Below are 23,496 nucleotides of genomic sequence, written 5' to 3'. Positions count from 1 at the left end.
GTACATGAGCTTGCTCTCTTTTTATGTCAGTGTTCTTGGAAATGAAATATTTTCTCACTGATTAAGTCAATCTTTTCTTTCCTCTTCCCTCCATGATCACTGATTATGGAGAGTAGGAGGTTCATTTCCCTCAACTTATCTGGAATTTCCCTGCATGTAAAAAAGGGATAGGCAGAGATATGGTACCATGACATCGAGTAGAGAAATGTTATTCTAACTTAGCAGATGTAATAAAAGTCATATATATATATATATATATATATATATTTTTTTTTTTTTTTTTTTTTTTTTTTTTTTTTAATTTATTTTGGCTGCACCGGGTCTTAGTTTCGGCATGCGGACTCTTAGTTGCAGCATGCATGCAGGATCTAGTTTTCCGACCAGGGATAGAACCCAGGCCCCCTGCATGGGGAGTGCAGAGTCTTACCCACTGGACCACCAGGGAAGTCCCAAAAGTCATATATTTTTAAATGTTGCCTTTTGCACATGAAAAAAACTTAGTAGGTGAGTGATTTCTATTTGTCATTCAATTTCTCCATTCTCAAACTAGTCTCTAACAATCTTTCCATGCTCTTTAAGGTACATGCTCCCATTACAATTCAGCCCACTAACAAATCCAAGTAAAATACTTAAGTAAAAATCATCTTCAAATGTCCTATGGCAAGCAAGTGTTCATTGGCACTTTTGATCTGTATTTAATCAATATTACCTTTTTATTCTCTCTGTCCTGATACATTTATGACTATCACAACTACATGTATTGTAATTAGATGAATAAGTTTATAGTAGACAAAACTGTCTTTAAGTTCTATTTTGTCAATATTTAGGAAAGTTTCAAGCACAAAGAGGAATGTACACTCTAAACTGATTTATTATTTTTAAATTTTGAAATATTTTAACTGAGAACAGACTGCTGGTTAATGAAAGTTTACAAGTAGTCTGGAATGCAACAGTAATGGCTATACAAAGGAACTAGTTGGTGCAAAATGTAAATTGGGGGAAAATATAAGAGTTTTTCCTGTTGAAGATGATTTCTTGTTAAATAGAGGCATTTGAGCTAAAAACAAAGACACATGAAGTCCACACCTAAAGAAATAAAGTGAAAAAAAATGATTCAGAGCAAAATCTGCTGCAAAGAAGGTGTAAAAAGCCTATTATCTGGCTTAAATTTATATTCCATACTGTAAGTCCATACTGTGATTTTGGCAGTCTTGAATTTGAAAATAAATCTGTTTTAGGGGCTATTTTAAATGACTGTGTGCATACTGAACCTACTAATGTCCAGAGTATGTTTGAAATAAAGTTTTAGAAAGCTTAATAATACTTCAAAATGTAATATGAAGATTTTATTTATGCATGCATATTTGGTGTTTAATAAAATAAGGAAAAGCCTATGTAAAAGACTTGACATTTGCAAAGACACAAAGCATGGTTATAAAGAAAAAGATTGTGAGACTATTTTGAAACCAAAACAAGTATCTCACTCTTTGAAACATGAAGATTACCACTGAAGAAGATTCTGTGTAAATCATTTCAAATGAAGCACAGAAGGAAAAAAAAATATAAATAATAATTTGTGAGTAATTGCTTGAGTTTTCCAAACGCAACAAGAACATCAAAACATATTGTTGGAATGAATGAGAAGAGGGAGGAAGGGATAAAAAGAGCACAGAAGTAAATGGTCCTCACTTAGTCAGCTCACCAAGCCTCTTGCGCATCAGTGAGGAGGTGCTGCTGCCTGTCACAGTATCACTCAAATTCGCAAGGAGTCAGTTACTGAAGACGTAAAGCAGATGTGTCATGACTGAGACACATCCTGAGGAGCTCATGCTTCCGGAGATCAGGGATGTGCTCAGAGCAGCTTTTATTGGCTTCATTTTGCTTTTCTTTCCAGTCCTATTAAAGGTATTGGTATTTAGGTGAGAGGATTCCTGGACTGGCTCATTATGATTTCAAAAGAGTTGACGTGTAGGTTGTTGGCCTTTCTGTCTACACTGGTTTGCACATTCCACTCCCAGCTTAAAAATGAAAAAGAGAAAGAAAGAGACAGAGACAGAGAGAGAAACAGACTTAAAATTCAATCACCAAGTGATTGCAAGCAAAATAAAGTCCATTCTCTTAAATACCTACTATGTGCATAAACCATCTATTAATTGATTCATTGATTGCTTGAAACTGATACTCTATGTGTGAATTGTGGTGGTGACCGTAATGCATCACCCAGATCCCCTTCAGTGAGGGACCTATTGCCCCAGCTGCTGGGGATTCTGTCAGCAGATGCTTATTGCCGTCAGTCTCTTCAGGGACTGTCTTAGCTGCAGTGACCCCACCCAAGGTCACCTTTTCCCAGGACAACTGACATCTAATAATTTATTGATGTGGGAGTATAAGGGATTGGCCATCCTGGCTTAATGGGGAACAACTCTGAAAGGCCATTCTAGCTCCAGAGCTCCAGTAGGGTCAACCATGACTGTCCCTGTGCTGCACCACAGCTTGACTTCTCCCTTCCATGAGTGTTGATCCCAAGGCACTCCTCAGTAAATACACCACACACCAAACTCTGTCTCAGAGTCTCCCTCCAGAAAGACCAAACATGTGACCATGTTAGATTCACATTTAAGTGTCCTGTATCTTACTAAACCAAATAATGTGAAAAATGTAAGTAAAGAACAGTCCATCTTTCCCTATAAAAATTGTCCAATATTCTTAAACTCATTGGCCACTCCAAGCTCCCAATGCCTCTGCTTTGTGTTTCTGTTTGGATAATGTAACAGAGAAAGTCATTACTGTGACTGATTTAGTTAAAGTGGGAGAGAAAATGGCGATGCCTTTATCACTACCATTATAATAAAAGTTGTAATTTAATGTAATACAGAAAGGGATGAATCACCCTGATCTATATGGAAACCTACACTGGGGAGTTTCTGTATATACGGCCTCACTCAAGTTGAGCTATGCTGACCGAAAAATAAAGGAATTAATGAACCTAAATCCAATCTCTGAATTTGAGCTAATTAGGTGACAAGCACAAATCTGCATGCACAAGAAAGAGGGAGAGAGGAGGGAAGGAAGAAAGGAAGGGAGGGAGAGGAGGGGAGGAGAGAGGGAGAGGAAGGAAGGAGGGAAGAAAGAAAAGAAAAATAGAATGGGAGAAAAAGAAAAGAACTAAAAATTCTGATAAACTCAAATTTTCAAAAAAGTCATAAATTCAAACGCATATAGAATCAGAGAGTTGCTGTAAATGTATGACATGGAGGGGAATGTGAGATGCAATAGGGAATGGCAGGGACTGTGACAAAATAGAGACTGAAGGCCCCATCCAAAGGAAGCAGCCACCTCTTAGCTCCAGTCTACTGTTTCCTTGGAGAAAAATGAAGTTGGCAATGCCAAGCCTTCTAATTTTTTTTTGAGAAACTAGAAATTCAAAATTTTTATGAAGATTTTTGATTTACAAAATGTTCTGCAAATCCAAACCAAACACCTTTGCAGGCCAGATATTATTGCTCAGAAGCTGCCAGTTTGCAACTCCTTTTAGAAGACCAATTATAGGGACTTCCCTGGTGGTCCAGTGGTAAAGAATCCGCCTTCCAATGCAGGGGACGTGGGTTCGATCCCTGGTCAGGGAACTAAGATTCCACATGCCACAGGGCAACTAAGCCCGTGCCCCACAAATGCTGAGCTAGCACGCCTCAGTGAGAGAGCCCACGCGCTGCAATGAAAGATCCCTCATGCCTCAATGAAGGTCCTACGTGCCACAACTAAGACCTGACATGGCCAAAAAAAAAAAAAAAAAAGAAAGAAAAAAAAGAAGATCAATTATAATATAGTGGTGACCTTTTTTTCACATGTCTTAAGGTACATCCAAATAAATTTTTGTGAATATCATTATATTTTAAATCACAATAATCTCACTGTTTAATGGAAACATTATGAAAAATAAATGACAATAATTAATCTTAAAGATTTACCTATTTTTTTTTATAGGTTACTTTTTTTTTTAAATTTTTATTTATTTATTTATTTATTTATTTATTTATGGCTGTGTTGGGTCTTCGTTTCTGTGCGAGGGCTTTCTCTAGTTGCGGCGAGTGGGGGCCACTCTTCATCGCGGTGCGCGGGCCTCTCATTATCGCGGCCTCTCTTGTTGCGGAGCACAGACTCCAGACGCGCAGGCTCAGTAATTGTGGCTCACGGGCTTGGTTGCTCCGCAGCATGTGGGATCTTCCCAGACTGGGCCTTGAACCCGTGTCCCCTGCATTGGCAGGCAGATTCTCAACCACTGCGCCACCAGGGAAGCCCTTTACCTATTTTATAAGCATTTTTTTAAAGGAAAAAGTCATGTTATAGTGGGATTACTTGGATAGACTAATCTGAAAAGAAGAAATTAAATTACATGTGATGGAAGTATAATATAAAATCTGCACAGTGTGTGTGTGTGTGCATGTGTATGGGGGGCGGGGTGGGGGCACGGTAAGGGAATATTTAACAAACCAAAGTTTACCTTCTGCAGAGCATTTCCCACATTCTCTCACTCTAGGTTTAACATCATCTCCAAAAATTCACTAACAACAACTCACCAATCTTGAACTAAAGCCAGATTATCTAATGACTTGAAGCAGCACAATATATTTCTTAAATTGAGATATATTTCACATATCATAAAATTCACCCTTTTTTGTATTTACAAAGTCGTGCAACCATCACCACTATCCAATTCCGGAATATTTCATCATTCCCCCGAAAATTCATGCTTATTAGCAGCCACTCCCCACGTCCTCTGCTCCCAGCCCCTGTAAACAATCTACTTTCTGTCTCTATAGATTTGCCTATTCTGGACATTTCATGTAAATGAATTCATACAATATTTGTCCTTCTGTGTCTGGCTTCTTTCACTTAGCACAATGTTTTCAGGGTTCATACATGTTGTAGCATTAATCAATACTTCACTCTTATTTATGACAGAATAATATTCCATTTTACAGACATACCACATTTTATTTATCCACTCATCAGCTGACAGATATTTGGATTGTTCCCACATTTTGGCTATTATTAATAACTTGCTATGAACATTTGTATAACTGTTTTTTTATGTACCTAAATTTTCATCTCTTGGTGTAGATTTTTTTAGGTCATATGGTAACCCTAAATTTAAATTTTTGAGAAACTGCCAAACTATTTTCCAAACTGACTGCACCATTTTACAATCTCACCAGCAGTACACGAGGGTTCTAATTTATTCACATCCTTACCAACACTTGTTATTGTTTTTTTTTATTATTATTATTATTATAGTCATGCTAATGGGTAGTGAGTAGTATCTCACGGTGGTTTTGATTTGCATTTCTCTAATGACTAATTATGTTGAACATCTTTTCTTGTGCTTAATGGCTATTTGTACATCTTTGGAGAAATGTTTATTCAAACCCTTTGCCAATATTTTAATGGGGTTATTTGTCTTTTTATTGTTGAGTAATGTATTGTTTTAAATGAGAAAAACTGACCTTTTATTAACCTGTAAAGGGTCACACTTGTGGATGGCCCTCTTGGTTACTTCTCTTGAGAGCAAGAAGATGCCCACTGCCCCATGATTAGCTATTACAGAATCTTTTTGAACTCCATCAAACCTGGTACATCGCGTGAGAGAGCTGGTGTGAGAAGTTAGTCATGGGGGATGTGGTAGATCCATTTCCAGAATGAGTCCAGAGGCTTTTAGGGTGGAGACTCCAAACCTGGTTTTGAAGGTAGAGAGAATTTTTAAGAATTTGATGTTTACACCTCAATTTCCCTGATCTTGGGATCATGACTATTCATTTTACCTAATTCTCCTTGCATAATTCAATTTTTCTAACTGAGATTTGCTGTCAACCATTCTGTTTTCCTCTGATGTAAGAATAGCATTTAAGTGAACAAGGGAAGGTATTCATGAGTCCTACATCCTGCAAAGGAGGTGCTGCTAATTATACTCCTCTATCTTTTAGTTATAATCTGTTATAGGAAAAGTGCTACCATAGCCAAAGTACCAATCATCACAATTTTATCAAGTATGACACATAGATTACAATGGTCCCTCTTTGTTAAGAATGCTGTACATTCTCTATAGCCTTTCACACTTCACTGGTAAATATCTCAGGTGTATAGATAAAGGGAATAGAAAGCAAGATGAAACACTGCCAGTGCTAGATTGACAAGGCTGATTTGTGCTTAGCGAGAGCTGAACTCCCCTGAAGTATTAAGATATGCCCACAGCTTTGGGATGAACTTATCCAAAGGTCACTTTAATTTGCCTTTTTTTCAGTGACTAAGTGGGGCACTAATTGCTTTCTGTTAGCCCCTTAAATTCACCTTCCTTGCTGAAATTGATTTTAGGCATCCATTTGCTGCTGACACTCACGGGTTCAATGGATACAATCTAGGCCACATGTTCCCAGGAAATGAGCCTGAGTATGTCTAACACCCAAAGTTTTCAGGAAGAAAGTGATGAGCCTCCAAGTTGGTGAACTCAGAGATCTCACCACTTATTTAATAGACTCCAGGACAGTAATGATTTTCTAAAGGTTTGGTTGAACATTCTGAACCTTCCAAAAATATCAATAATACACAGTGTATCAGGATGTTTCACAGCTTTACCAAAATCCCCATATATTAGTATTCCAGTGAACCTAGTGAAACATTTCAGGATATTTCTACTTATGCACAGAAGAACCCAGCTCATGGAGGTGACCCCAGTGCAAGCAAAACCAAAGCTCTCTGTCAAACCTGGTGAGTGGTTCTCCAGTGAGCACCAACTACCTTGGGAATCATCAAAATCTGCGTTTAAACAGGGATCATTGTTATGATTTTCCAAGCAGTAGTTTGGGCATATAACAAACACAGAAGTTCAAGAAAGGGTCATGCTTGGCTGTTTGTGGTTTCAAGATCAGTAGAGGACTAGCACTCTTCACTGGTGACGTAGGAGGTAACACAGTACAATCTCTCTGCTTTGGACTGTCTAGCACATTTCCATGTGATGGGGCCTGATCTCACAGGTGGTTAGGTATAGGACTAAGCAATTAGCATGAACCAATTCTGCTCTAATTCCTTCAGGATGCACCAAATTTCCCCCTTTTTACCGTTTTTGAATGGGGGAGGATAGTTATTAAGAATTAGCCTTTGCCTACCTTTGGGTACCTCACTGGTATATGACACAAATTAGCACATGCCCACTGTTTTAAAAGTAAACTCACTCAGCTCCTCTGAATGGTATTTTTCACACCTAAATTTTGTATAACAACACAGACCTTGAAATATAACTCAGTGTACAGCAGCGGTCCCAACACTGTGGGCTCTTCACACAATCCCAGTTGTTTATATTTGTGCTCCATTCATAGACAACTTTTTTCAGACTTGCTCATTTCTCTTGCAATGGAGCCAGGTCTTCCATTTCACTGGTGCTCTGCTCAATCTGGATATTCTGTTTTTGAAGGCAAACATGCCTCCAAACTCTGGAGACTTGGAATCTACTACCTGCTGGGATCCATGGTGTTACTTTCTGATGTTACTGTTTAGCAGTGGTTCTTGATAAACCATACTCAGAGGGTCCTAGTCTTGAAGGGATTGAGCATATATATGAGACTGGACATCCCAAACACGTCTCCTTGAGGTTGTCTATTATTCCCATATACCCATATGCCATGGATGCCACAAAGGACATTAATATTGGTTACCACATCCTAAGTTGAATACAGCAATATTCCAGAAATAAGCAAAGCTTCAAGGTAGTGTCCTCAGTGTGCTGTGGCTGGAACCTCAGATACAGTGACTTACAGGGTCACTGCTTTAGTGTCTATCATAATAAAATGAGGACTTCTGGTGAATCCTACAGTTTTGATTCCACCTCCTTCTTCTGTAGGGGAGTATTAAGTGTTTCAGTTTGTTCTCTAAACTTTACTTGGGACATTCATATGCTACTGCTCATGGTGTAACAAAATGTATGGTTTGCATCAGAAAAAAGAATATGAGCATTTGGGCTGTTTCAGACTAGGCTTAAAGCTTTGTAAGGGATGATTCTCTTGCACTTGCCTTCTGCACATTCAAAGGTGGCGTGTCACAGTGGAGACCAGAGAAGGTAGCCCAGTTTGAGCTGTTGTTATTGTTGTTTTAATACAAAACCTTCTCTTGGCTCTTTTTCCTCTTTAAATAACTTTTTATTTCTAATTTTAAAAATACTATATACACATCAAATATTAGAAAATGTAAAAGAGAAAAATTGAAATAATACTCAGAATTTCACATGCCAAGAGAACTACTTTAAACACTTTAAAGTATGTTCTTCTGGACACTTTCCTAACATATTTAATGGCTGGATAGAATTCTATTTTATGAACATACCAGAATTAAGTATATTGGTTAAAAAGGGAGGCAGGCTCTCTGGAATCAAATCTTGATCCTACCCTTTACCTAAATCTTTGGCCAGATACTTCACTTATCTATGTGGCAGTTTCCTCATCCACAAAATAGGGTTATAATAGTTCTTACCACTATTGTTAGAAATGTAGGATTGCTGCATGTATTAAATGCATTAATATATGTAAAGTATTTAGAATATTGCTGACACATAATAAATATAACTCTCATTATCTTTGTTATTACTATTATTGTTTTACATTCAAATTTATAGTTTTCCTCTCCTATAAACATTACTAAAATAAACTTCCTAGAAGTTAAATCTTGAGCACATCATTTTTAGGGGGAGGGGACACGGGAGTTCCAGTGGAAAATAAACATAATTGACATTGGTTCAAAGATAATTTAATCCAAAATTTGCAATTTCAAAAGCCTATAGGGACCAGGCGAGTACATAAATGTTTGAATCAGACTTAAGACAATAAGGAATTGTGGGGCCAGTGTCTGAACTGGCCATCTTAACGGAATTGAAATTTAATACAACCCACCACCCCAAAAAACCAAACCAAACCAAACCAAACCAAAACATGCAGCCTGTGGGCTTCAAGTGTTCCTCAGGCCACCAATATGCAATTTCTGATCTGTTCTACAGCCTCATTTTTTAAAATTTCATTGAGATATAATTGCCATATTGTACTAGTTTTACGTGTATAACACCTAAATGATCTATGTATATGTTACAAAATGATCACCACAATAAGTTTAGTTAACATCCATCACCACATATAGTTACAATTTTTTTCCCTGTGATGAGAACTTTTAAGATCTACTCTCTTAGCAACTTTTAAATGGACAATACAGTTGAGTGCATCCTTATGTCCTTAGGATAGATTCCTAGGAGTTGAACTGCTGGCTCTACAGCATATTTTTAATGCTTTAGATACATATTACCAACATTCTTTCCCTAAAGTTGGCACCTCTTGATGTTTTCAAGACTGGTAATCTGAGTGTCCATTATGATTTTTTAAAGTTATAATTTCAAACTTTTTGACAGAGACCAAAAAAATATATCTTATTGTAAATTTAATATATATTTTTTATTACTGTTTAGCACTGTACTCTTGGCACTCAGAATGTCTGACACAATGTAGATTATTGATAAGGCACAAAAATGTATGTTTGGACTTATTGAATATATGCATGTATATATATGCTCATGTTTACATACACCTCCCCCCACACACACATACACAGAGTACATGAATTGTCTATTTTCATGACTCTTTTTAGCAGTGGACCTGCCAGAACTTTAGAGCACCAGCTGAGCAGCTCTAGCTTCAGCAGAGGAAACAACTTACTCAGAATTATTCATAAATAGCTGCCATTAACCTACTTACTGTCTTTATGTATGTAGCTTTGTATAAATGTTTGTGTCTTGCCCTGCGGTTCATAACAACATCTGTGTCCATTACCACTGGAGTTCCACACTGAAAAAGATGTTACCTTGTCTATATCTAAGTACCACACAGCACTTACTTCTTGTATAATCTTAGGCAAGTAAAGTATTTCCTTGGAATTTCAGTTTTCCTATCTGTAAATGAGGAAAACAACATTTGACCCACCTACGTCACAGGGTTGCTGTGAAATGAAAGAGTCTTGGGAAAGTGTGAACTGCTTTAGAAATGTAGAAGAGCATCCCTAGGGTCACTAACTGTCTTTGCATATTGCTTCATTTAAGGGCAGCGACAAAGTCAGATACCTTCTCTTCCAAACTGCCTATCGCTGGCCAGGCATCAAGTGTTAAAAAAAATAATAACATTGAATTGGGGACTTCCCTGGTGGTCCAGTGGGTAAGACTTTGTGTTCTCAATGCAGGGGGCCCGGGTTCGATCCCTGGTCGGGGAATTAGATCCCACATGCTGCAGCTGGGAGTTCACATGCCAGAACTAAAAATCCCGCGTGCCGCAACAAAGATCCCACGTGCCGCAACTAAGACCCAGCGCAGCCAAAAAAATAATAAATAAATAAATAAATATTAAGAAAAAAAGAAGAAGAAGAAAAAATATTAACATTGTACTGAGTTAAATGATTCTAAAGGTTTGGCATTTTATATAAGAACTCCAGGACTTTGACCTAAGCTATTTCTAAGACTTAATTTTTGTTACAGTCTAATCAATAAACTTGTAGCCAGATATTCACATTTCAGTCTTTTTTTTAACCTATATGCATTTGACCATTTCTGTGTTCCTAAGATTTCAAAAATGAAATACAGAGGAACTAAGCAGTATAATTCTGGGGATGGAGGGATGGGAAATTACAGGGGAAATAATATATTGTCCAAGTTTCTACTATGAACTTCTTTAAAAAAAAATCATGCTGTAGCTTGTCATATCACCATAGAATGTTAGGAATTAATTTCATTTTCCTCTTATATATATATTTTAAATATTCCTCTCTAAGAAATACTCAAATCTGGGGCCATGAAAGAATAAGATAAAAAATCTGAGCCAATTCCAAACTGATCTAGTTTGCCCATTCCTTATGTAATTATATTTTGACCTTTCAGTTATTGAATTTTAGGCCTTTTAGCTATTGAATTTTAGCCAGCTCCACAGTGAATTACAATTAAAGTTAACAAGGAGTCTTAAAACTACAAAACCTGGTAGTTTTGAGAGGTACATTCCAAGTAAATAGGTTTCCAGGGACCCCAAACTCCCTGGTGTAGAAACATTTTCCATCATGTCTCTGTTCTGTGGCAGGTCTTAGGTAGAAAAAGGGGTTTTGTTCATGAAAAAAAGAACAAGCAAGATTTTTCATGAAGTGAGTAGCTCTGTTGTATTCGCACATAGGCTCCTTACTGAGGCAAACAAGACACATCATCTTATCATTTGTTCTCCACCTGAACGGAATGTCCTACTATCACTGAGCTGGACAGTAGGGGCAATACTATTGACAGCTGCCATGCGGCTGCACACTACAATGGCAACCTCAGAACATGGGATTATGGAAAATCTTCTTCCCCTTGCCTCCTCGTCCCCACTCAATTTCCCTATTGCTAGGCTCCTCTTGAAAATCTATCTAAAAGAGAGGAAAAAATTAGCAATACACTGTGTTCTAAGATTATATTTCCTTCAATTTGGCTGACATCCTAATACCTCAAGCCATGGGCTGTTCAGAATGGATCAACTACGAAAGGTCAGTTCTGGCCAATATTGAAATGAGACTCATCCAACAACAATAGAAATGTGGCCTGGGGAATTGAGTATTCTTGAGATCTAGTCCATATAGCAGTGTCTGGGGGCACTGTATTATGGAAGGTACTGTCTTTCCAATGGGAGTAAAGAGCAAAGTCATGGTCACTGGAGGGCTTTAAAAATTACAAACATTTTTTCTCAAATAGGGATAAGCCCTAGATATTTAGAAATGATACAATTTCCCTTTTTGTACCAGATAAGATTCTTAATCAATCTTTCCTGAACAGCAAACTAGGTTTTTTTGTTTGCTATTGTTCTTGCGGCGGGAGCAGGGCTGGGGGTGGGCAGAGTCCGCTTTCCAAAAGCATAATGCCAAAACTTTGTGGTTTCATTAAGAATGACTTATAATAAAACAACCCCAAAAAAGTAGAAAATAATTATCATCATATTTACAGAAGAAAAATGCTGTTTTTCTGTGATTTTTCAGTTTTTGAGTACCAGGAATTCTTCAAACCTTCCAATAAAATTGAGGTTCTCCCATACCAGATCTAGTTTATGACCTTGCCCAGATCTGCTTGGTTCACCCTGCCCTCTGGGCATCAACTCCTTGCTCAATGAAGCACCTCAGCTGTTGCTGCCTTGGTTTCATGTACCAGTGCTATGTCTCAGGATCCCCTGGGGTGAGAACTGGGTGTCAGCACCACCTTCAGTCAACCTGCTGTGTCAGAACCCATAGCAGATATAGTCCAGCAGACCGAACCCATGATGGGCTCTGGCTTCTACAAGTTCCAAACTCGGATGACAAGAGGGAGATCTGCCCACAGAGACCAGATAAATTAACCTGGAAAGAAATAGCTTTGACCAGTGAGAGTCAAAAAATAGGAAGGAACCAGTGGATGAACTCCTTTGCCTTCATGTTTCTGAAAGACTGTACTGGTAGAGTGTGCAGAAGAAGATGCCCTGTATGCCTGAGTAGCCAGCTCTGTGTGTGTGTGTGTGTGTGTGTGTGTGTGTGTGTGTGTGTGTGTGTGTGTGTGTGTGTGTGTTTTAAGCTGTGGCCAGCTCAAAAATTTACAATCTAGTATTCGCTTTTCTTTCTTCCCTGCTTCCCTTCCTCTTGTTGTTCTGAGGTTTCACCTCTCAATAATGCCAAAGAACTTAATCTCTGTCTCCAGCTCTATTTTCTAAGAAACCCAGGCTAAGATATCCTCCATATGACAGTATTTTCGACTTCTGCATTATAAGAAAACACATATTGCTAAAATATATTAGATTCAATTATGTGTTTAAGTGAATTAGTGCTTTATCTAAGCTAATAGTTAAAAATTAATAAGGTTGAATCCTGAAATTGCTAAGATTTGCAGGTTCTCAACCTCAGCCTAAACAAACGGCAGTTTCTTATGGTTCAACCTAATAATATTTATACTGGAAGTAAAGGAGTATGGTAGTTAAGACCTCGGGAGTCATACTGACAGTTCTACCACTTACTACCTGTTTGATACTGAACAAGTTACTAAATCATTCTAAATCCCAGATATCTCATTCATAACATGGGGATAATATCTAGGCTTGTTGTGAGAATTAAATTATATAATCCATGTAACTATTTAATAAGTATTAGTTATTTTAATACAAATTAATGTATTTATCACATCTATGGATAATGTCTGGTGTATATATGAACTTAAGGATCATTTTCTCTAAATCTCTCTGCAACCCCACACCTTCAGACCAGGCATCCTCGGCCCTCAGGTCAGAAACCACTGACAAAAATACATATTTACATGTCCCAGAGAAAAATAAAAGAATATTTGTTAATAATTACTATTATACTTCCATTTCTGAATCACTAATTTCAGTTCTATTGCTTGATCTGTTTTTATATATGAAGATTCAGGATCTCCACTAATTCTCTTAGGTTATTATGTTACTGGATTTTTGTAAGTCACTTTCAAAAATATTTAGAGGACAAAAATTATTTGGCTTAAAAATGTTGAATTAGTCCATTCTCAAATTTTTCAGGGTTACTTTCCTCCACATTTAGGCCAAATTTACTTCTACTTCTCACATTATCACTAGATTAAAAGCAAAATTGACCAGAGGTAGTAGAGTAATACCCATCTACATAGCATATTAAAGAGGTTCTAACTAAGAATCCTATCTGCTCCCAAGTACCTCCTACACTGTCCTACCTAATATTCAGCTGAGGATTGAAATATTGCAGGGGTACCAATTATGAGAGCAAACTGCCTTTCAGAGGCTTGTACCCTAAGACTGGTTAAAAGAATGCAACTGAGCAAAAATAAATGCTTTCACAGCAAGATGCTTCTTGGTACTATTGAACATGTCTGAATTCAGCACATAAGGATTAGTGACGAAATTTAAAAGGGCAGTATTATTTTGAGAATCCAAAAATTTCTCCTTTTTTAGATAAAAAAGACTTGGTTTTAAAAATTGAGTCACAAATGTGTGATATATTATGGCATACTTATTGTTGTTTAATTTATAAATTGAACAGTTAATAATCTTATGCTTGCCTGCCCCCCATACAGTTGTTTTTATAATCAAGTCTACCGAGTGGATGCCTAAGGTTATACAGCTGATTCTACTAGCAATACTATGTAGAGTCTTTGCTTTTAGAATTTTCTCCTAATTATATAAATAGATAGGATTGCACACAAAGACAACACAATGTTAGTTATGAGTAAAAAACCACAATATAAAAGAATGTTTTTCATTTAAGTTGTTTTCCTTTTTAGACAGCTTGACTTACTCAAAAGCAATAGAAGACCCTTGACTTCATTTCTATTTCAAAGCGCAATCCCCACTTAACATCTGTTTTTCTGGGCAGTTGAAACTGTCTTGCTGACTGCATGACTTCAGATGAATGTTTTAAAAACTATCCAGTAATGTGCAATTTCATTTGAGACAGGTACTATCATGTCAGTTTGAAGCAACTGTGAATAGTCCTTCCTAAATATTTCTAATGCCATTTGATAGGTGTCATTGAATTTTATGAAAACTACTGAGCCACTTCCTTTTTTGACCATGTTTGGAATTACTGTACAGATCTCGTTCCTGGCCTTTGGCAGAGACTTGTGATATAAATAAGTTCATATGGCTGGCTGCAAAGGAAGAAGGTGTGTATTACTAGACCCAGTACATCAAAGGGGTGTGCATGGTTTCAACAAAAATTAAGAACAGGAGTGCCTTAGAGAGATACCTCTGAGAGATTTCCGCAGATCATGGCCTGCCTTGAAGAGTGCTTTCTCCCCTGGATAATACACTCCTTCCTGTCTCCACCTCCACCCCCATTCTAAAAATGTAGTGAAACGAATGTTAACTATGAAAATAGTTATGAGAAAGTTTCGAATAACCAGGAAAGGAGATCTGAGTAAAGGGGAGGTTGGCACATCCATATCACAAACACAATTCTAACAAACTTTATTTTCATAGAAGCCTCCATATGTCACCATTACGTAAATTCTCTCATATGGACAACTTTATGCCTTAAAATCTTGCCTTTGACAGTTTCCTTCACTATGAGATACAACAGATTTTCAGTACCTTTCAATCAATATCTTGCAGAATTGACATGGTGTATGGTCTGATGCAGGTCTGTGCAAAATTGAAGTCTGATGTTCATAGAAGCAGTTATTTAATTCTCAAAATCCTATTATTACAGAAATACTTAACCTAGAAGATGAAAACCCCCTAATCCTTCCACCCAAAAGAGAACCACTCTCAACATTCACTGCATATCACTATTTCTCACCCAAAATATGTTACACTAACATATATTATAGTCTCTACAAAATTATTCTTTGACTACAATTTTTATGAAAAAGCCAGAGCACAAGACTATTTTCACCCTTCCCCATTCAATTTTCAAACAGGGAGAGAACTTCCACATTCTTTCTCTTGTGCTTTTGTCCCTTCTTGATCTGACTCCTTTGTTTGATGGAGCAGAGTCTTTGGTGATGGAATTCATAGAAATCTCTTAACATTCTCCAAAAATGCCATTCAATTTTAAACTATAGCATTCATAACTGGCATTTCATTTTTCATTTGGGAAATTTTAATGAATATGTTCTAACAAAAGTTTGCTATAAAGAAAATTGTTGGTAAGTGATACAAGATCCCTCTCTCCTGATTTTCATTTAAAATTAAACATGCATAGCAAGAGATTAGCATTTTGTGAAACCTTTAAAATTATATTAAAAAGAAAAAGATTGATTTTGTAATTAACAAAATTGAAAAATACTCAATATCACATCATGAAAAAATTATATATTGACTAGTTTGCTTCTATTGGGATTTTTAAGTAAGAAATGCTATTGCAGTTCTCTCTACCTAATAATGCTTCCAAAAGCATGTCATAGATAGATATTTACTAAGTGTGCCCTTTAGAATTTATCACCAACAAAGTAGAAAGTGAGCTGGACTAAAGGACAGGCTCTCTGGTTCTGCTATCAGCTATTTACACTTATGTGAGAAAATAAGTTAACTTCCAAGACCTTGATTTCCTCACCTGTAAAATCAGAAGCATAGATGCAATTTTTTTAAAAGTTACTTGAAAGACTTAAGTCAGTCTGTTTTGGATTTTGGTGAGAGCTACTAGAGTAGGCTAGTTGTTACAAGGAAATCTCCCAAATTCAGAGGCTTAACGCCAGAGAAGTTTATTTCGTATTTATTACGTGACCAGGTTCAATGGGCATGTTCCAGGTAGCTTTCTTCCACGTGTCAATTGGGGAACTGAAGTTTCCTCCATCTTGTGGCTTTACCATTCTCTAAGCCTTGGATTCCTCTGCAACTGACCCACAAAGCATAAAGAAGAATCAAGGAAAGGACACCCACTTCTTAAACACATTTGTCTAGAAATGACACGTATTTTCACTCGTTTGTCTTCCATTGGCCAGAATGATCCCACTCAGATGCAAGGGGATTGGGAAATGTAGTCCCTGGCTGGGCTGACACTGGAAGGGGGAACACAAGTTTTGGTAGAAAATCCAACAGATACCATCCTAAAAGGAGACAGTGGCTCTATGTAAAGAAGTAAAGATCTTGGGAAAATTCAGTAAATATCAATATAAGCAAATGGCCCCTATACTCAAGCAATGCCCCATGCTGCAACTGAGGAAATGGTTCATTTCCCAAAAAATATGAAGTTCTTTAAATACGCTGTAGGAAGTCATAGTTTGAGATAAAATCTGCCATACTATAGAATGCTAGAGAGATTCTGAGTTCTGCAGCACTTTATCCACCCAAAGTAATTCCATCATTTCTAGTGGTAAAGCATGTTGAGTCTATTTATAGCTTAAGCCTGAATCAGTTTTAGCTCTCCCTCCTTCTAGCAATGACATCTTACAAACTTCCCTCCTGGAAGCTGGCTATGTAATTTGTGAGTCCCAGTGAAAAATGAAAAACCAGGGCCCCTTGCTCAAAAATCAGGGGGGAAATGCTATTGAAGGTACTAAAATATAAAGCTTTGTCTTTTCTTCCAAATGATCTCTCTCAACTTGCTATGTTGTTTTTTATTTGCTATTTAATGTCATCCTAAGTAAAAGAAAAAAAAAATTTTAAATTACTGGCATGAACACTACCATCCATTTATATTGTGCAGTGCCAGTATTACATGGAAATATTAACAGTATTTAACTGGTATGGGGAATCACCAGAATTATCCAATTTGTATTCAGTGGTGCCTCCCCAGTGGCCCTCTGAGGTGATCAGAAGAAACAAACACAAGTCAGACTCAGGAAGGCTGCAAGTAGGAAGAGTATGCCCAAAAGCACAGAGCTGGTCAAGGGAGTACTCCAGGCCACAAAGATACCTGCCAGGAGACAGCAGACCCCAGCTTAGTCCCACCCCCAACCCCAGGCCCTGGGGATCCGGCCCTGCGACATGGAGCACAGCGTGCACTCCCCTGGGTCTCACGCTGCCAGGTTCTCCCTCCTACCAGCTATCCTGGAGGAAGTCAGGTCAGGCATTTCCCCTTCCCACCGGCCCAACTCTGGGCAGACCCCGAGGATCTTTAAACTTCTGCACCAGGAATCACTCAGTTTCTAGATCACGGTGGGCAAGTGGTTAAACTCTGCTGTGCCCCCTAGTGGCTCTAGATCTCAGGCACTGGGACCAAGACACCATGCCCCGCTCCCAGAAGCTGCCTGACTGCCACCAGCCCTCTTTTCTCTACACCCATGCTCCAATGTCCCATCAGACTTCACTCGCAAGACACAAATTCATACATCATAAATTTATCAAGAATTTCACACTACAGTTGGCAAACATGGTGTCCTCTGAGCACAGGAACCTATGTCGCTGCACTGACCACATGCCCATGAAGACAGCCCTAACCCTACTTCAAATGAATGTCTTCAGGAACAAAGTGTCTCCTCCAACTGTGATCCAAAAAACCCCAGGGCTCCAAGTGATCCATTCTTGCCAAGGGGTCTCGCTCAAAGAAACAGTCCAGTAAAATAACCAAGAGTAATTAAGAATAATTCCACTCTTTGCTTGCATTATGCAAAGACTAATAAGGAGAATCTAATTCATAATTCAAAGCAAGAATTTTTAAGCTCCTGGTTTCTGTTCTCCAGTCCTCTCTCATAGAAGCTGATGTAGAGTCTTATTCTTTGTTTCTCACTTGCCATTTTGCAACAAAAAAATGTTCTCCCTGACACCAAGCCCATAAAGCTTTTTCCTCGCTCCCCCTACTTCTCCCCCAGCTCTTGCATAAATCAGTTCAGCCTCTTGGATTTCTGTTCCTTTTTTCCTCTGCTTTGCGCATTGCTAGGTTCTCTACCCCAAAGGGGAGCCCAGAAGCTGATGCAGAGAGTAAGAATTTTTTCCTCTCATGAGAGTGAGAGGAGGGACAGACTATAAAAACAATGCTTTGTGTCCCAATTATACATTAATAATTTTATTCCTCTTATAAATCAAGGCCTACTCACTTGTGTTGATTTCATTTATCCCCCAGAATAGCTCTTGATGCTGCAGCCTCTCTTAGTTAACTAACAGTGGCTCTCCCTCTGTTGTGTAGAAGCTAAAAGCACTGGCACCTGTTATCTGTGGGACACTGGATGAGTCATTTAATCTCAGCCGTCCGTTTCCTCTGTAGTGTATATAAACTATGATTTGGGGGTAATCCAGAGTCTGAGGAATGAACTCTTTCTCAGTCCCATGAATTAATGACCTGATTACGTATAAACGAGTAATATAATTGATCTTAAGAAAATATGTATCAAGGAAAAGAGGGTGGCCTGCACTGGAAAATCCTTGGAAGAAACATTGGGGTAGTAATAGTTCATCAAGGTTTTCTGAATTTACGTAAAATATCTCCAAACAACTTTTCTTTCTATTTTCCAATTACATATTTCTGATTAATAGCTTGATCCCCAAATATATTTATTCCAGGAGGGAGAAAATAGTTTCCAAGGATGAAATACACAAAGGTATGGTCATTGGGAATAGATGTGTCCTATTATAAATTAAAATTTTGGCATTCTGGATTATTTATCAGCCTTTTATGGATTTAGGTGGTGTAATCCTGATCATTTCAGAGTATATGAAATTGTATAGATTATTAATTTGTTAAACTCAGTACACATCCTGAAATGTAGTGACCCATTATTCAACACCTCCAACTACATGACACTCAATATCTTAGCAATATGTGAAATTAGACGACTAAAAACTATCTACCAGGGTGTTATAAAAATTAAAGCGAAATGTATGTATATGTAAATGTATGCAAATGTAAATGCACGTGAAAGTCTTGAGCACAACGTCTGACTTATATAGTTTCTTAATTAAAGTTTTGTTTGTTTATTTTACAGTAGGTCCTTGTTGGTTATATATTTTAAATATAGCAGTGTGTGTATGTCAACCCCAAACTCCCAATCTATCCCTCTCCCCACACTTCCCCCACTGGTAACCATAAATTCATTCTCTAAGTCTGTGAGTCTGCTTCTGTTTTGTAAATAAGTTCATTTGTATCATTTTATTTTAGATTCCACATACTAGCGGTATCATATGATATTTGTCTTTCTCTGTCTGCCTTACTTCACTTAGTATGATAATCTCCAGGTCCATCCACATTGCTGTAAATGGCATTATTTTATTCTTTTGAATGGTTGAGTAGTATTCCGTTGTATGTATGTATCACATCTTCCTTATCCATTCATCTGTCGATAGACATTTAGGTTGCTTCCATGTCTTAGCTATTGTTAACAGTGCTGTAATGCACATTGGGGTGCATGTATCCTTTCAAACCATGTTTTTCTCCAGATATATGCCCAGGAGTGGGATTGCTGGATCATATGGTAGCTCTATTTTTAGTTTTTAAGGAAACCTCCATACTGTTCTCCATAGTAGCTGTACCAATTTACATTCCCACCAACAGTGCAAGAGGGTTCCCTTTTTTCCACACCCTCTCCAGCATTTATTGTTTGTAGATTTTTTGATGATGGCCATTCTGACTGGTGTGAGGTGATATCTCACTGTAGTTTTGACTTGCATTTCTCTAATAATTAGCTATGTTTAGCATCTTTTCATGTGCCTCTTGGTTATCTGTATGTCTTCTTTGGAGAAATGTCTATTTAGGTCTTCTGCCCATTCTTTGATTGGGTTGCTTGCTTTTTGGATATTGAGCTGCATGAGCTGTCTGCAAATTTTTGAGACTAATCCCTTGTCAGTTGCTTTGTTTGCAAATATTTTCCCCCATTCTGAGGGTTGTCTTTTCATTTTGTTTATGGTTTCCTTTGCTGTGCAAAAGCTTTCGAGTTTAATTAGGTCCCATTTGTTTATTTTTGTTTTTATTTCCATTATTCTGGGAGACAGATCAAAAAAGATATTGCTGCAATTTACATCCAAGAGTGTTCTGCCTATGTTTTCCTCTAAGAGTTTTATAGTATCTGGTCTTACATTTAGGTCTTTAATCCATTTTGAGTTTATTTTTGTGTATGGTGTCAAAGAATGTTCTAGTACCATTTTTTTTACATGTAGCTGTTCCGTTTTCCCAGCACCATTTACTGAAAAGACTGTCTTTTCTCCACTGTATTTTCTTACCTCCTTTGTCGCAGATTAATTGACCATAGGTGTGTAGGTTTATTTCTGGGCTTTCTATCCTGTTCCATTGGTCTATATTTCTATATTTTTTGTGCCAGTACCATACTGTTTTGATGACTGTAGCTTTGTAGTATAGTCTGAAGTTAGGGTACCTGATTCCTCCAGCTCTGTTTTTCTTTCTCAAGATTGCTTTGGCTATTCAGGGTCTTTTGTGTCTCCATACAAATTTTAAGATTTTTTGACCTAGTTCTGTGAAAAATGCCATTGGTAATTTGATAGGGATTGCATTGAATCTGTAGATTGCCTTGGGTAGTATAATCATTTTCACAGTACTGATTCTTCCAATCCAAGAACATGGTATATCTCTCCATCTTTTTGTGTCATATTTGATTTCTTTCATCAATATTTTATAGTTTCCTGCATACAGGTCTTCTGCCTCCTTAGGTAGGTTTATTCTTAAGTATTTTATTCTTTTTGTTGCAATGGTAAATGGGATTGTTTCCTTAATTTCTGTTTCTGATCTTTTGTTGCTAGTGTATAGGAATGCAAGAGAGTTCTGTGTATTAATGTTGTATCCTGTGACTTTACTAAATTCATTGATTAGCACTGGTAGTTTTCTGGTGGCATCTTTAGGATTTTCTATATATTAGTATCATGTCATCTGCAAACAGTGACAGTTTTACTTCTTCTTTTCCAATCTGGATTTCTTCTGTTTCTTTTTCTTCTCTGACTGCCAGGTCTAGGACTTCCAAAACTACATTGAATAAAGATGGTCAGAGTGGACAACCTTGTCTTAATCTTAGAGGAAATGCTTTCAGCTTTCACCACTGAGTATGATGTTAGCTGTAGGTTTGTCATATATGGCCTTTATTATGTTGAGGTAGGTTCCCTCTATGCCAATTTTCTGGAGAGTTTTTATCATAAATGGGTGTTGAATTTTGTCAAAAGCTTTTTCTGCATCTATTGAGATGATCATATGGCTTTTATTCTTCAATCTGTTATGTGGTGTATCACACTGATTGATTTGCAGATATCAAAAAATCTTTGCATCCCTGGGATAAATCCCACTTGATCATGGTGTATGATCTTTTTAATGTATTGTTGGATTCTGTTTGCTAGTATTTTGTTGAGGATTTTTGCATCTATGTTCATCAGTGATATTGGCCTGTAATTTTTTTGGTGGTATCTTTGGTTTTGGTAGCAGGGTAATGGTGGCCTCACAGAATGATTTTGGGAGTATTCCTTCCTCTGCAATTTTTTGGAATAGTTTCAGAAGAATAGGTGTTAACTCTTCTCTAAATGTTTGATAGTTAAAGTTTTTTGTATGAATAGACTTTTCTATTTACTCAATTTACACTGAATTGTCTCAGTTTGTAATCATTAAGACTACAAGCATCACTTGTATTTAATCTGTGCTTCTAAAAGAAGAACAAAATATTCCATGTCTGTGCTCTAACCAGAAAGATGGAATCTTGTCTAAGCTTTTGATCATGTTAAAAGAAAAAAGTGAAATTTCAGAGATTCTGCTAGTTTTTTGTTTATCTGTTTGTTTGTTTGCACTGTTAAATTTTAGACACCCACAATAGAAAGTCTTTTAGGTTAGCAGAGCTCCTTAAAGCTTTGTGCTGTGAAATGGTAGTCATGCACAACAGAATGTCTTTTATATTAAAATGTGCTCAATCATATGCTTAGCTTAGAGTAGGGGCAGAAAGCTAAATTATATTTCATAAAAAATTAATGGGATTTTGGGGGCTGGAGGCTAGCAGGTACAGTGGGACCAGAGACAAAAAGATGAAGGCAGTCAAAACTTAAGGAGGGCATATGGATAGGAAAAAAATGTGGAAGGGTAGGAAATTGCTAATGAATGTTAGAGCAGTGATGATTAACATTCTATTTCTTGTTTTGTCTCCACAATTATACAGTGTAATCAACTCCATTAATCCATTACTGTCTTAGTTTGGGCTGCTATAACAAATTACCATAGAGTGGGTGGCTTAAACAAATATTTATTTCTCATTCTTCTGGAGATCAGGGTGCCAACATGGTTGGGTTCCTGATAAGGGCCCTCTCTTCCTGGTTATGTTCTCACATGGCCTTTCTTTGGTGCATGCATACAGAGAGGAAGCAAACTCTCTTGGGTCTTTTCTTAAAAGGGCACTAATCCCATCATGAGGGCTCCACCCTCATGACCTAATTACATCTTCAAGGCCCCACCTCCCAAATACCATCACATTGGGAATTAAAATTTCAAATTATGAATTTCATGGGACACAAATATCAGTCCATATCAATTACCCACAAAGCAAAAGTCTGCCACACACTCAGCTTTGTGTTATTGGCATTTTGGGGAACTGAAATAATCAAGGCCATGTCCAGAATGGGGCAAAGTGGTATGGAGAAGAGAGAGAGCAGCAGTCACATATGGCAAGATTCAGAGCAGAGGTAGTACTAATGAGAAGAAATAGCACCTCCCAGAATCATTACAGATTTTGGAGATAAGGAATGTAGTCGAGGATGTTGGTTTCCTGGTTGACATCAAGACTGGACAGGGTGACCTCAGTATTCTGGGAGAACTGGAAACATCCAAGCAGCTGATATTTGTACCACACTTGTGGGGCTCAACATCCCAAAATGTACAGTGTCCTTATTGCCCAATGATGATGATGGTGATAATGAGAAAGGCTGAAGAGCCACCAACCCAGCTGTATGCTCTTCCCTGTGGGCACCTTGGTTTTAAAATGACAAACCTATATATGCTTATCTATATGAAACTGGGACAGATACTCCTGGCCTATTCAAATCAACACACATTTTAATCAATCATCTTTCTGATATGCAAAACTGTAAA

At 37.6% G+C, this 23,496-nt stretch overlaps 1 long non-coding RNA gene across 1 annotated transcript in view; it reads right to left on the bottom strand.

Annotated features, from left to right (window-relative positions):
• Positions 1-4,677: 4,677 nt before the first annotated feature.
• LOC309657934 overlaps positions 4,678-23,496 on the bottom strand; it is a 138,853-nt gene continuing 120,034 nt past the window's right edge. Inside the window, exon 4 of the long non-coding RNA XR_014261969.1 lies at positions 4,678-5,732. This is a non-coding gene — a long non-coding RNA (uncharacterized lncRNA). The remainder of the gene's footprint in view (positions 5,733-23,496) is intronic.

The sequence above is a fragment of the Balaenoptera physalus genome, assembly GCF_965194825.1.
Source record: "Balaenoptera physalus genome assembly, chromosome: 3".
NCBI lineage: Eukaryota > Metazoa > Chordata > Mammalia > Artiodactyla > Balaenopteridae > Balaenoptera > Balaenoptera physalus.
Note: the sequence above shows the minus strand (reverse complement) of the source record. Positions and strands in the feature narration are given on the sequence as shown.